This window comes from Sinocyclocheilus rhinocerous, unplaced genomic scaffold (genome assembly GCF_001515625.1).
Source record: "Sinocyclocheilus rhinocerous isolate Xijiao unplaced genomic scaffold, SAMN03320098_v1.1 scaffold1097, whole genome shotgun sequence".
NCBI classification, from domain to species: domain Eukaryota; kingdom Metazoa; phylum Chordata; class Actinopteri; order Cypriniformes; family Cyprinidae; genus Sinocyclocheilus; species Sinocyclocheilus rhinocerous.
In genome coordinates, this window is record NW_015630974.1 from 75,328 (window position 1) to 89,052 (window position 13,725).

The following is a 13,725-nucleotide window of genomic DNA, read 5'->3' on the forward strand; positions in this document are numbered from 1 at the left end:
TCACACGGATACGCTGTTTTCGTTCAGATCAAATCACAACAACGTAGGAAACAGATCCGGCGTGACGCAGCTGACACAGAACAGCATACGCTGTTTACGTCCAGCGGATATTCTCCAAAATGGCACCAGGGTGATGCGGAGTAGAACGAATTGTTGAATAAAGTGGTTATTTTTTTTCTTTTGCGCACAAAAAGTATTCTCGTAGCTTCGTATAATTGCGGATGAAGCACTGCTGTCACATGGATTATATTACAGATCTCCTTGCTACGTTTCTGGACTTGGGAACATTTCAGTTGCGTTGCTGTCTATGCAGGGTCAGACAGCTCTCAGATTACATCAAAAATATCTTAATTTGTGTTCCGAAGATGAACGAAGGTCTTACGGGTTTGAAACGACATGAGGGTGAGTAATTAATGACAGAATTTTCTTTTTTGGGTGAACTATCCCTTGAAGAGCTCCCAGAACAGTGGGCAGATCCCATTTAGGAACGGTAAAGGGGCAAGGCGAGTTCAGCCTCCTGGACCCCTTCAGAAAGCGGACAACTAAGTTGTTTCATTTTTATTCCTAGGTCACTGTAGCCACCCAGATCCAGTCAGTCCTGATCAGACGGTGGATCAGCACCTAGAGACGACCTCTACAGCCCTGAATGTCAGTGGAGACCATGTCAACTAGAAGAACCCTAGAGACAGATCCCCTGTGAAGACCTCGTCAACTCGACGGCAAACGGGACAAGACCTTGAGAACCAGACGAGTCCTCTGCACAATCTGACCTGTGCTGCAGCCTGGAATTAAACTACACCATGCTGGTTTCATCTGGACAGAGGAGAACTGGCCCCCGACTGAGCCTGGTTTCTCCCAAGGTTTTTTTTCCTTAATTTCGGTCACCAATGGAGTTCGGGTTCCTTGCTACTGGTTAGCTGGGGACACTTAATTTTTGACTATATTATGGACTTGATTGCACAGACACCATCAGAAGAGAACTGAACTGAGCTGGACCGATGACACCACTGTTCTACTATAGCTAAATGGACCTTTTTCACATTTCCGGGTTTCTCAACAGCAGTCGTCGTCACAGTTGGGTAAACTTCTATAGCAGTGAATGGGAGACTACAACAAATATATTTTTTGAATTCCCATTTGCTCAAACAGCAAAAGAAAAACTCCATGATAGTGTTTTCATGACTTTCAAAAAAAGGAAAAAAATAGAGACTAATAACGGCAGTCAGTAGAGAGAACAATATCAAATTTACAGTCACTCCCATAAATGCTGTATTATAAACACCCTCACATTAGCATTAACTAGTTTTTTGTAATTTGATGCACAGGTAATATAATACAAAGTATAGTGTTAGAAATTAACTTCACAGTTAGTAAACTGAACTGAATCAACAATGAACTGACTTTAACTGGAAAATCGACTGTTTACTATTGACCTCTTTTTTTAAGAGCAGAATTGAATTTTGTTTACTTTATTGAAACAATTTTCCTGTTTAACACAGTAAAGATGATTTGACAATCAGTATTGTATAAAGCGCTATATAAATAAAGGTGACTTGACTCGACTTTTAAAAGAAGACATGAAATTGGGCATCAAGATCGGCAGTGTAAATGTGGCCCTAGACACTAGTGATGCCTGATTCAATGCTTCCCAAACCGGTTCCTGCAGGACCATATTCCTCGCAGAGTTTAGCTTTAACACTGATCAAACTCACCCCAACCAGCTAATCAAGGTCTTCAGGAAGATTACTACAAAGTTACAGGCCGGTGTGTGTTGGAGAAGCTTGGAGCTAAACTCTGCAGAAAAGTGGACCTCCAGAATTTGACAGGATTGGGTACTATATAATTATGCAATTAGATTAGAACACAAAATACTTTGGGGCCAGAGATTTGAAGAAGTGGCTACAAAAGGACTATTCAACCATTTCCAGTTTTCTAATGCAACATTTAGTTTGGACTAAATGGTTTCTTTTTCATGAACTTAAAAACACCAAAATTAATTCCCAATTTACACAACATTCATGTTTAATTTCACTTTGATGGAAAAGTAATTGTTAACATCAGGCAGATGTCAGGTGCAGTGGAGGGAAAGAAGTGCACAGTCTGATTGTAATCAAATATATGCATTAAAATTTAAAATTAAAAAAGGTTTCTAAACAAGAAATATCACTTTGGACCTTGTTTGATGAGGCCCCAGAAAGTGCTGCATTCATTAAATATTCCAAAAGAATTAAAACCAGCTGCAGCAACATGTCATACTATGACAAGTCATTCCCAATTTACACAACATTCATGTTTAATTTCACTTTGATGGAAAAGTAATTGTTAACATAAGGCAGATGTCAGTTGCAGTGGAGGGAAAGAAGTGCACAGTCTGATTGTAATCAAATATATGCATTAAAATAGGTTTCTAAACAAGAAATATCACTTTGGACCTTGTTTGATGAGGCCCCAGAAAGTGCTGCATTCATTAAATATTCCAAAAGAATTAAAACCAGCTGCAGCAACATGTCATACTATGACAAGTAATTCTATGCGAGCTTTTCCATTTTAACATTCAAATATACAAGATAAATGTAACATTCTTCTGAACCATTCAAGGTGAATGGAAAAGCTAAATAAGCCTACGATATGAATGTATTTACAACAATGTGATATATTTTGGTGGACTGTGTTTTGGTATCAAACATTCAGTGAGATGTTCCTTTAAATGCAAATAAAGGTACAGCTAATTATGACAAATTCTTGTCACTAAAAGTAATGAAGTGAGGCCTGTAACATGCTCTGTGAGTTTTAGTTCACTGGGTCCAGTTAACATATGCATCAGTTGTCCATGTGCTTGGCATGTGGTCATCTTTGATAGCCGTGTTTTTGCCCTGGTTGGGGGTCTGTAGATGGATGTCATGTGCCTGACACGGTTGTTGTAGCACTCTTATTTTCTAGAGCAGGGGTTTCATGTGTTGCTGTGCCACTAGATTGTTGTTGGGTTTTAACAGCAGAGTCATGAGATTCAGGTGGCAGAAGGATGGAAATGTTGGAAGCAGGCTTGGGCTGCTTGGTCTCTGAGCTTGGATGTGAGGTTTTGCCGCTACTCGCACCACACTCTGAAACATCTGCTGAAACACCTCTGGGTTTTCTGGCTGGAAAATCATCATGATCTGAAGGGAAAAAATATACTGAGTAAACAAACAGAAAGGGACACACTGGATTGTGACAAGTATATCTTGAGCTACTTCAGCAATTTTATCTGATAGTGTTACCATTTCTTATGAATAACAGGTTTCCCACACCTTCTGAACAATGAATTTGCATGACTTCTTACTATGGACTTTCTAGTTGTTGTGATTACTGGATAAAAATCTTTTTTTTTTTAATTCATTCACTATAATTCAGACGATTTTGTACCACTTCACCCAATTGACAATTGGCAAATCGGACACCATTTGATTCGGTATGCTGCTCCAAATCTAACGAGACCAAACTGTTGGTCAAACTATTCAGAAGTTATAAAGAAAATGTCAGTTTTTAAGATGACATTTAGGTGGCGCTGTGCTGAAACTATTCACATGCCCTCAGGTCATGCTTGGTATAACATGTACCAAGTTTGGTCAGAATCCGCTAAAGCATTGCGAAGAAATAGCCTCACATCCCTTTTTGTGAAAAATTCACGAACAAGCTTTACGAGAACGGTTTGGTCTATTGAAAAGCTTTTTATAACTTTTTTCCAGCACAGTCTTAATATGATCTGAGCCAATTTTGGTGAAAATCAGACAAACCGTCTAGGATAAGTTAGGAAGAGTACTTGACCCGCAAAAATTCAAATTATGCTCTACAAAAAAGAATTTTGTTTCTAGCCCTTGCGGTTCAAAAGTTATTAGCATAAACATGAATGCAAATTTAGCCGTGGCACTAGAAAGTGTGAGTTAGAAACTCCAAACTTGCTGTGGATAATATAGAGACTGTCCTCTATCTGTGCGCCAAATTTCATAACTTTCCCACAAGCAGTTCTATGGGCTGCAAGAAGAAGAAGAAGAATATTTCACCATCAATATATGCATTTAATGCAACATGCCTGATGCACTCTTCTCTGATGAGCACATCTTCTTGCCAAGAGATTGGGTGAATGGACAGGGCAAAACTTTTGCTGGAGTGTAAGTGTTCAAAGGAGCCTTCTTGGTGGGCACAGCTGAGGGAACAAATTAAACCAATAGAAAGCGGTTAATGTACAGTAAACCACACACATTCTCCAGTGGCAGTCAGCGCATGATGTCTTGACTGTACCTGGGGAGGATGCAGATATTTCCAGTACTGGATCATGAGATATGGCTATGGAGGCGAGGAAGTCATCCACTTGTTTGAGAGACAGGGAATTATGAAGGGTCTCCAAGGGACAGATTGAAGGAACCATGGAGTACAACTCAAAACCTTCAATGAAATATACCAGAATATCAGAATCTGAAAAAAAAAAAAAAAGACTATACGACATCTTCAGCTAGAATTATATAGCTTAACTATAACTTAAGATCTTGGACACATGATAGAAACATGGCGTTCCATTTCCTCTGAAAGTGACAAGCAACAACACCGTCAAACATGAGTTTGAGGTCTGCAGGATGGAGGCAGATGGGTCAAGAACAGCTCACAATACCTTCAATCTACCAAAAACACTGGCCAAGATGAATTTATGAAGCGGAAATGATAATCGACCTACCTTGTACACGTTTTTTTTTCTTCTACATTTCTCAGATGAAACTAGTGAAACAACATGATTATGATTTGATTTATTCACATCATGCAATTTGGCAGAAAATGTCCGAATATAATCTTCAGGAGTCTTTCTAATAAAAGCAATAAGCAATGAGAGGCCATGCATTACAGTAATTATTCCACTGTAACACACAGTCTCTCATGGTTTATTGTATTAATACACACCAGCAACAGTTATAGAATATAAAAGACACCAACAGTCATAAATGGTTACATTTATCGGTAACACTTTATAATAAGTATACACTAATCAAGTACTTACAAATCATTAACAAACTATTAGTTTATAGTTAATTCATAGTTTATAAAAATTCTTCATTCATTATCACCCTAATTAACACAATTATTATAGTTTAATTAGCTCTTAGTAAAGGAATTGTTAATTGCTAATAAGAAGTGAATAATTCTCACTTTAAATTAGGTCACAGAAAATGGGAAAATGTCATTAATTAATTAATCTCTTTCTCTAGTTTTCTGTGATGGGTAGTCTAGGGGATAGAATATACAGTTTGTACAGTGTAAAAACCATTTCGCCTGTAATGTATGTAAAACTAAAAGTAAAGGTTGGTTTAAAGCACTTAATTAATGACATTTTCCCATTTTCCATGACCTAATCTAAAGTGAGAACTATTTACTATTTAATAAGTTGTGAACAAAGCATTATCTAACTCTTTACTATGAGCTTACTAAACAATAATAATTTGTTTTAATTACAGAGATAATGAATGAAGAACTCACTATTTGTATAGAGTCCATTAATGTATTAACTACAGTTTACAAACTATAATTAACTCTAAACTAATAGTTTGCAAATGATTTGTAAATACTTTATTAGTGTATACTTATTATAAAGTGTTACTCATCTATCAAAATTAAAATAACCAATTCTTCTGAATTCTTCAGTTCATTAGTCTAACCCTGTTAATTTTACTGTTGGACTCATTCAGTCTGAACTGATTACATTTAGATTGATTTGCTAATGTTGTTAAAAACACATTACCTATTAACAAGAAAAGAAGAGGCATCTTAAGAAGTGAATAAGTGAAGGAGCTAATAACACAACCATGTAAGGCAACAAATATTAGGCAATATTCAGATTATTAGGTTTGGTGATTTACTTAGAATAGGTCTTAAATGCGAAGATAAGATTGTCTCAGTAATTATTTAAAAGAGTAAAATACATTAAGCATGTGTTACTTTTCCTTCTGCAAATGCATGGAATAAACCAAAAACGTACAATGCACAGAGGATAATTTTCTTGTGGATAGATAAAGTTAAAAATTTAATAGAATTCAGATTTGTATTTCCTCTATGAGAGATCCCAGGGGGCCTGGAGTTTGGTAAGGGTCAAAAATAGGGTGTAAAGACTAGATCTAAATACTAAATACTACAGAATAAAGTAAACACTAATTAGACAGGATAGGAGGAGTATATTAACCCATTTAATCCCAAATTTTTCCCAGATATGACATATATGAATTTGTGTGATATTTGTAAGGATATTAAACAATCAATGTCAATTATTTAAAAAAATGATTGAAAAGTCCATGAAAAAATGGGTTTTATGTCTGGTCACAATTGTGACCGGTGGTAGAACACAGGGAGTCTAGGTCTATAGTGTAAATGCATTCATAAAATGACAATCTCCAGAAATTAGTTTAAAGACTGGTTTAAATTGTTGAAATAAGTATTTTATTCCATTAACAAAGAAGTAAACATTGTCTGTCACCATTCATGACATCTCTGTGGAACAGCCAACTGTTGACCACAGCACTGTGGAGAGTCCAGGCATAAATTGGCCACCACCACTTTTTTGATCTTATTGTGCTGTGGTAACGGGACACCTGAAGATCATGTAGATCTACTCCTCCCATTTGCTGGTTGTAGGAGCGGATTATTTGAGGTTGCTGGAGGTAGTCATATGCCTTTCTTTCCTTGTTCCATCTCTTAACTGGTACCTCAGAGTAGACATTTTCCACATTGCTTGCAACAGTGACCACACTGTTGTCTCTCCACCTCACCAGTAGCTTTTCTCCTTCAGACAGAAATTCAGTGGAGCCCCTCGGTAACTTCTGGAATCCATTAATTGGTTTGAATGGCACATCAAACAACTGGTTTTGCCGCAGGGTCCCAGTGCACCCATATCCTCGCTTTGTCATCTCATCAATCAGGGATAATGTGGTGAAGAGGTTGTCATGCATGAAGTTGCATCCTCCTGGAACACCAGCTTTTTCAGCCAAACCCAGCACTACGCTGGGCCCTTGACCTAGCCCGGTCTTTGGAAGAAGGGTATGCACTCCAGCATAAGGCTCCATGTGGTAGAGGTAACCCCCTGAGGATGCCAGGCTCCAAACCTTATAGCATAGCGGATTGGTTTTCCCTTTATGAACCAAAAATTGTTGTCACAATTGTGACCGGTGGGATTAAATGGGTTAAGCATGATTAACACTTACCACTGAACATACTGGAAAACACTGACCCATTTAGAAAAGCAGATTAAAAGAAAAACAAACAAACAAACAATAAAAATGGTACACTAAAAATGGGCAACTTTCTAAACTTCCAAAAACATCATCTTCGATGTTATCAACTTATAAAACACTACAGCACATGTAATAAATATTCAGGGATACAACTAGTGCTGGGCGGTATGACCAAAAATTTATATCATGGTATTTTTTAAAATAATACCGGTTTCACGGTACATGATGGTATTTTTTTTCATGCATGACCGGGTGTTAACCATATTTTCTACTGATTGAGAGACATGTTAAACAGGAGTCACTCTCATTTATATTTGCGGCATCGTCTGATAAAATCAACATGCATCTAACATGCATCTACACTAAAGAGCGGCTATGCGTTGTTTTGACTATATTACTTTTTTGTCTCATGCAGCGCACTGCCTGCATCTGAGTAACAAACTACAAAAACAACAACAAACAAAAAAGTGCATGTGATATTAACAGACCAACTACGCTCATGTTTATAATTCCAAACAATCAGTAAGCGACAGGTGCTAGGTTGATAAAGAATATCTCTTTGGTTTTGAGACTTTAGTCTTTGCAACTTCAGGGATCTTATCTATGCACAATCAGCTTGTAACACTCCAAAGAGAAAGGAAAACTTGAAATCGCATCATATGACCCCTTTAAATAATGCTTCACATTTCAACTATTCATTGATTTCCTCTTTAATTTATGTGACTCTGTTAGATCATAAAGTTTCGTGTATACTATAGAATTTGGAACTGAAAAAACACACAGAAAACATGTAGCAAAAAAACATGTAGTGTTAGCAAAGCTAAAATATGCAGATAAATGTAAACAGGTTAAAATAAAAGGTGTTATATTAAATATATATCCTTTAAATAGGCCTAAGAGCAGCAAATTCTGATCACCTCAAAACTCAACATTTTTTCATCAGTTTCTAAGAACTAGCTCATTCAGCCACAAATAAACAAGCAAATCAAGCAAGTCAAATTCCCCTTTTAACCATATTGTGCTTTCACACAGATGAAGGAACAGAACTGACAGCAATCTTTGAAATGCATGTAATGAGACATAAACTGTTGGTTCCTGGTGTGTTGAATGGGTATTTTTAGTCCTCTAATGTTAATATTTCTGTTCCCAATCCTGTGGTTGATGGAGGAACTCTATATCCAGAAGAACAAATAATAGAAAACTCAAAAACTGAATATGAGGGGAAGACGTGTAACTAGGAATTAACAAAAGCAAACATACCATTGGTTGGGTGTCGCGCAAATGAGATAGAAAATCTTTTTACAGCAGAACCACGCGTAGCCTCTGAGAAAGAGAAAAACAGGTACCTGAAATGTATAACAGCTAACAGAAAGAGGGTTAAAGAAGGGCTAAAGAAGGCAAGAGTCATGCAGGAAAGACGCAGAGGAGTGCTTGTGTTAAGTGTTCGGACAGCCATAGGCATAGTGATTAAAAACAACAAACAAACAAATCGTTCCGCTTTTCAATATGAAAGCTTTCCCTTCTGTTCAAGAAAACACCCCATATTAACCCTAGAATGCATAATGGGGGTTAATTTGACACGATAGAGCAGTAGTTTTCAATTCTGGTCCTGGGGATATATCTCACACCTGATTCAGTCACCAGAAGACAGCAGCTCGCTAAACTGACCACAGGTGTCACTCAAGAAAGTCCCCAGGACCAGGACTGAAAACCACTGAGATAAGAGTGTGCTTTTTTTATTTTTGCAAATTAAAATTCAAACAAAATACATTCATATCGAATTTTGACTACCACTACTAGGGCTGCACGATAAATCAAAATGGAATCGAAATCGCGATTCGACAGAAGCTGTGATTGTCATGCGTATCTTTCAGTGAAGCACGGTTCTGTGATCAGCAGTAAATCTCCATCCGAAGGCCAGAGGGCGCTCTCGCGCTGAAACTCCAAATACGCCTCGCAGAAGAAACCCAAGAAATCCCTATAGCGGCTGCTGAATAAACAGAAGATTCAACTGCTTTCATTGATTCAACGGAGGTAGTTTCACGTGCTTTCAGATGGAGCAGCATTTACTGCACAGAGCCGTAGTTCACTGACAAGCTACGCAAAATTTAAAAGCTACGCTTTCATAATTGCAGAACGATTTCTTCGATTTCAGAATCGCGCAATAATATCGTCTGCGATTTTTTTTGCGTAGCTTGTCAGTGAACTACGGCTCTGTGTAGTAAATGCTGCTCCATCTGAAAGCAAGTGAAAATACCACATTTAATAACATATTTTTACTCCAAACTCACTTCATAACGTCAGTCGAGTGTATTTACTGCTGATTACAGAACCGGCTTTTTTAACAAAATGTGCATGACAATCACATTCGATTAATCGTGCAGCCCGAACTACTACTACTAAATAGAGCTGATTTATACTCCATGGATTACTTAAAAGTTTGGTTTTAAAATGTCATATTTCATATCAGTCAAAAGTAGACTTGTGCCGGTATTCGGTAATGCGATATATCACGGTAATGAATATGCACGATATTGTTATCGTGGGCACTTCTAAATACGTGAATAATTATATATTACAAATTATTTAGAATTTTGAATGCATTTTAAGAATGCGCATTAATTCTCTCAAGTCTTGGCAATCGGCCCCTATTAAACAACAAAGAAAGTAAGACATCTTTTTCTTATACATAGTTTAGTAGCCTACTATTCTTTTTGGCAGAATTGATCATTAATCAACTTAATTATTTCCTGGATTTTGTATCACCATAGTCCCTAAATGTATGTACATGCAGGAACTTTCCCCAATTTTGTGTCCCCCCCACTCCTCAAACCAAAGTTACACCCTTGATTTTTGTTCTAAGAAAAATGTTATTAAACCTGTTATACTGTTTTATGACAGCACTTTTTTAAACTAAATTTCAATATCGTGATAATACCGAATACCGTGATAAAAACATTAGCAATTAATCGCAACATGAAAATTTGATACCGGCATATCCCTAGTCAAAAGTCACATCTGAGTGAATGTTGAAAACTACAAGGAACAGGCATGTTCAAACCTTTGACTGGTACTGGTCTCAGGCCATTAAGCGGAGTAAAATGTCCAAAAGCTAAAGGTGGAAATCTTTGTGCAAGATGTTAATGCAAACAGCATTACATTAGGCCCTCGATATTATGGCAGGGCCCCTCTCTGACCGCCACGGTGAAGGGTTTGTTACACTGCCACTGGATTAACACACACTAACACCCAGTGCCATATGATAAAGACGACCCCATTTCACCCATCGTGACTCTCTAGGTTCAGCATGGCTATGTACTGGCCCTGCAGCAGAAGTGGCTGAAACTAAACCTCCACATACTTTCTTACACAAATGGATAAAAATAAATGCGTACATGATTCAGGGGTCGGCCGACATTGGCACACAGAGAAGTAATCACTGTATACACCTGCAGACTGATCAACACTGATTTATGCATTGGAAATGTATTTGATTGAGGTCCTGCTAGCAATATTTTTGGAAAGATCTGATGCATCATGATAACTTGTGACTGAGCCCCGAGGATTTTTCAAATAATTTCAGTGTCTTGTGTGAAGATGGCCGCATCTGCAAGGATCCGTTATATAATCTGCTAAAGTTGCTAGTAAATTACTATCTCACATAAATACATGTTTGCTACAACTAATTATGCTGAACTGTATTTTTGGTATGGTATATAGGAAATGAACAACTGAACATTATCACTAAATATTAATGCTTTTGTGTATAATCAGATTCTTAAATGATTTAATTACACTGAAAAATAAAAACAGGATTCGTAGAAAAAAATCCACTTAATCCAAAACAGCCCCCATTATGCATTCATGTAGGTTTTTCAGGTTTTCATGCATTCTAAGGTTAAAGTGATATTGTCGCTATGCTTTCTTTTCTGATCCACAACAGCACTGCTGCTCCATGAACACATCTACAACGGTCTTGATTCACAACACTAATTAGCCATGGAATCTCAGATTTACACAAAATCATTTTTCCACATTTCACATTTAAAAAAAAACACACAATCAGGACATAAAAGGTATGTTGAGTTCAATTTCTCCTCAAATAACAGTAGTCAAGCTACAAAGTTAGAATGATTTGAAGTCACTTGTTGCATTATTATATAGCTGCACTAAAAAGCTTCCCACTGAACGGTTTCTATCACTGACACTGCAACTAGTGACTAAAATGCGGTTTTTGGCTTTTCACAGAAAGATGAAACGTCTGATTGGGCATGTCAACAGAACAGAAACTAGCCTCTTGGATAGGAAGAAACTGTCTGCTTTCTTTAACTGATCCAGATATTGTGCACAATGCAGAGCAGTCTGCCCCATTCAGGCAAGTTTATTATTAAAAGAAATAGCATTGTATAAGATAAATCAATGTTACCAAAAAAGCTCAACTAACTATTTTTCAATGTTAACAAAATATCCATACATAAATCTGTTCAAACCATTCTTGTCTTACTCTAACTCAACTATTTTAATTCAGAGCTGTGGGGATCGACTTGACATGAATGAATGAATATTTCTGGCTTCCATGATTTGTCATAAGATGTTTGTGTCAAGTCTGTATTCAGAGATGATGCAGGTGTGGAGAAGGGAAAAACAGTAAACCCAGAACACTACCATAGTGTACTGATGATGATAATCCAATAATTTTGGAGTATCAACAACAGACAGATCAACAAATTACATAAAACTGCCTTGTTTGCACTGTAATGAATTAAAACCAAAAAAATATGAAATTTACTAGTTAATGTCACCAAATTCTGACTGAAAGTTAAAGTCTAAATTAAATCCGTTCATCATATAAAATGTAAGACGTGAATTAAACTGCTTGATTCGTTTGGATTACATTTACCATGTTTTTCCGTATTTCAGAGTCAACGTAAATCAAAGGTTTGGTTGCATGGTCTTCAATGCAGGTTCAGAAATATCTCAGGATTCATTAAAAAAATTGCTTGTTGCGAAGATGAACTATGAGTTGGAGTGAAATGAGGATGAGTAAAATAATTTTCATTCATTCATTTCTAATTTTAGTGGTTGTACTTAGTTACATCTTTACTACACAGTGTATCTGAATAGAGCTTATGGCTTTTTATATTAAGATATATATAGCTTTTATGTGAACTCAAGTGAAATGTTTGTTATTCAGTTACTCTTAAATAATTGAAGTTACAGGAAAATACTAAGGTATATAAGCTGCTGTAGGGAATGCTATGAAAACTAAAGGGAAGTTTCTTGGTATCCATACATGAAGTTTTATAGACTGACTACCAAAACATGCTGTTTGCAGTGTAGAAAATAGGGTATAGCTTTACTAGGGTAACATTACTTTACAAACACAGCAGAGATTCTGGCGAGACGGACTCTCAAGATGAATTTCACATACTGTACAGCTTGTGTTACACAGGATGGGACATAGACTACACATAGAATTAATTAAATTAACAAAAGGAACTGTAAAGTTTTTTTTTTTTTTTGAGGGATTATAGATAACAGCTTATTATCTTATTATAATAACAGGTTGTTCATGAAGCTTACACTATGTATAGATCATAGCATAAATTTCTTGCAAAACATATGAAGTGCAGAATCCAAAAAAGATCCTGAGGTTTTTGTAACATAGATCTCTCAGGCCAGACAGCCAGTGTGTGCCACTACGCAACAACAAATGATGACTTGTGTCAATGCAACCAGTTGAGAACGACCCGGTAGCTTCACACTGAAAACACAGATAAGACTCCAGAATTACTTAAAAACAGGGACGGGGATTCACCATTAGAAGGTGTGTGTGCGCGTGTTTGCACATACCATCTAAGAAGCCAGAGGAGGTCAGCTTTTTACGGTGTGCGTGAGCGTAATCTTGTAGGTTAGGTGCACTGGAGGAGCCACCCAGCACCATGGTGCTAAACAAGCCAGCGCAATGAGACCCTGATGGGAGTTAGAGAAGATACATACAGCAATCGGGTGCTCCAAGAGACACACCGCGCAATGCATGCAGCATGCTTTTCTAGAAGATTCTTGCCACAGAATGAGTAGTGCAGCCTCACTGAAAGCATCCCATAATGACAGTAATGTCTTTTGTCATGGCAACCTAGTAAGGCAAACTGATCTTCAGAGGTCCTCACTTCTAGAGGAAAAAATTAATAACACTCATCGACCTATAAGGCTTTAGGGTCACATGATGTGACATATCGAGCAATTACTGACAAAATGAATGTGTAATACACATTCATTATACCCTCCTTATTTACTACAACTGCTGTAATTATTACTGCATTACCCAATGTAGACAACAATTATCATGATTATTCTGTGATATGTGTGACCCTGGACTACAAAACCAGTCATAAGGGTCAATTTTTCGAAATTGAGATTTATACATCATCTGAAAGCTGAATAAATAAGCTTTCCATTGATGTATGGTTTGTGAGGA

General features: G+C 37.1%; 1 pseudogene; it reads right to left on the reverse strand.

Moving 5' to 3' along the window:
• Nucleotides 1-2,669: 2,669 nt before the first annotated feature.
• The window catches only part of LOC107740789 (inositol hexakisphosphate and diphosphoinositol-pentakisphosphate kinase 2-like), a 47,058-nt pseudogene continuing 36,002 nt past the window's right edge, over nt 2,670-13,725 (reverse strand).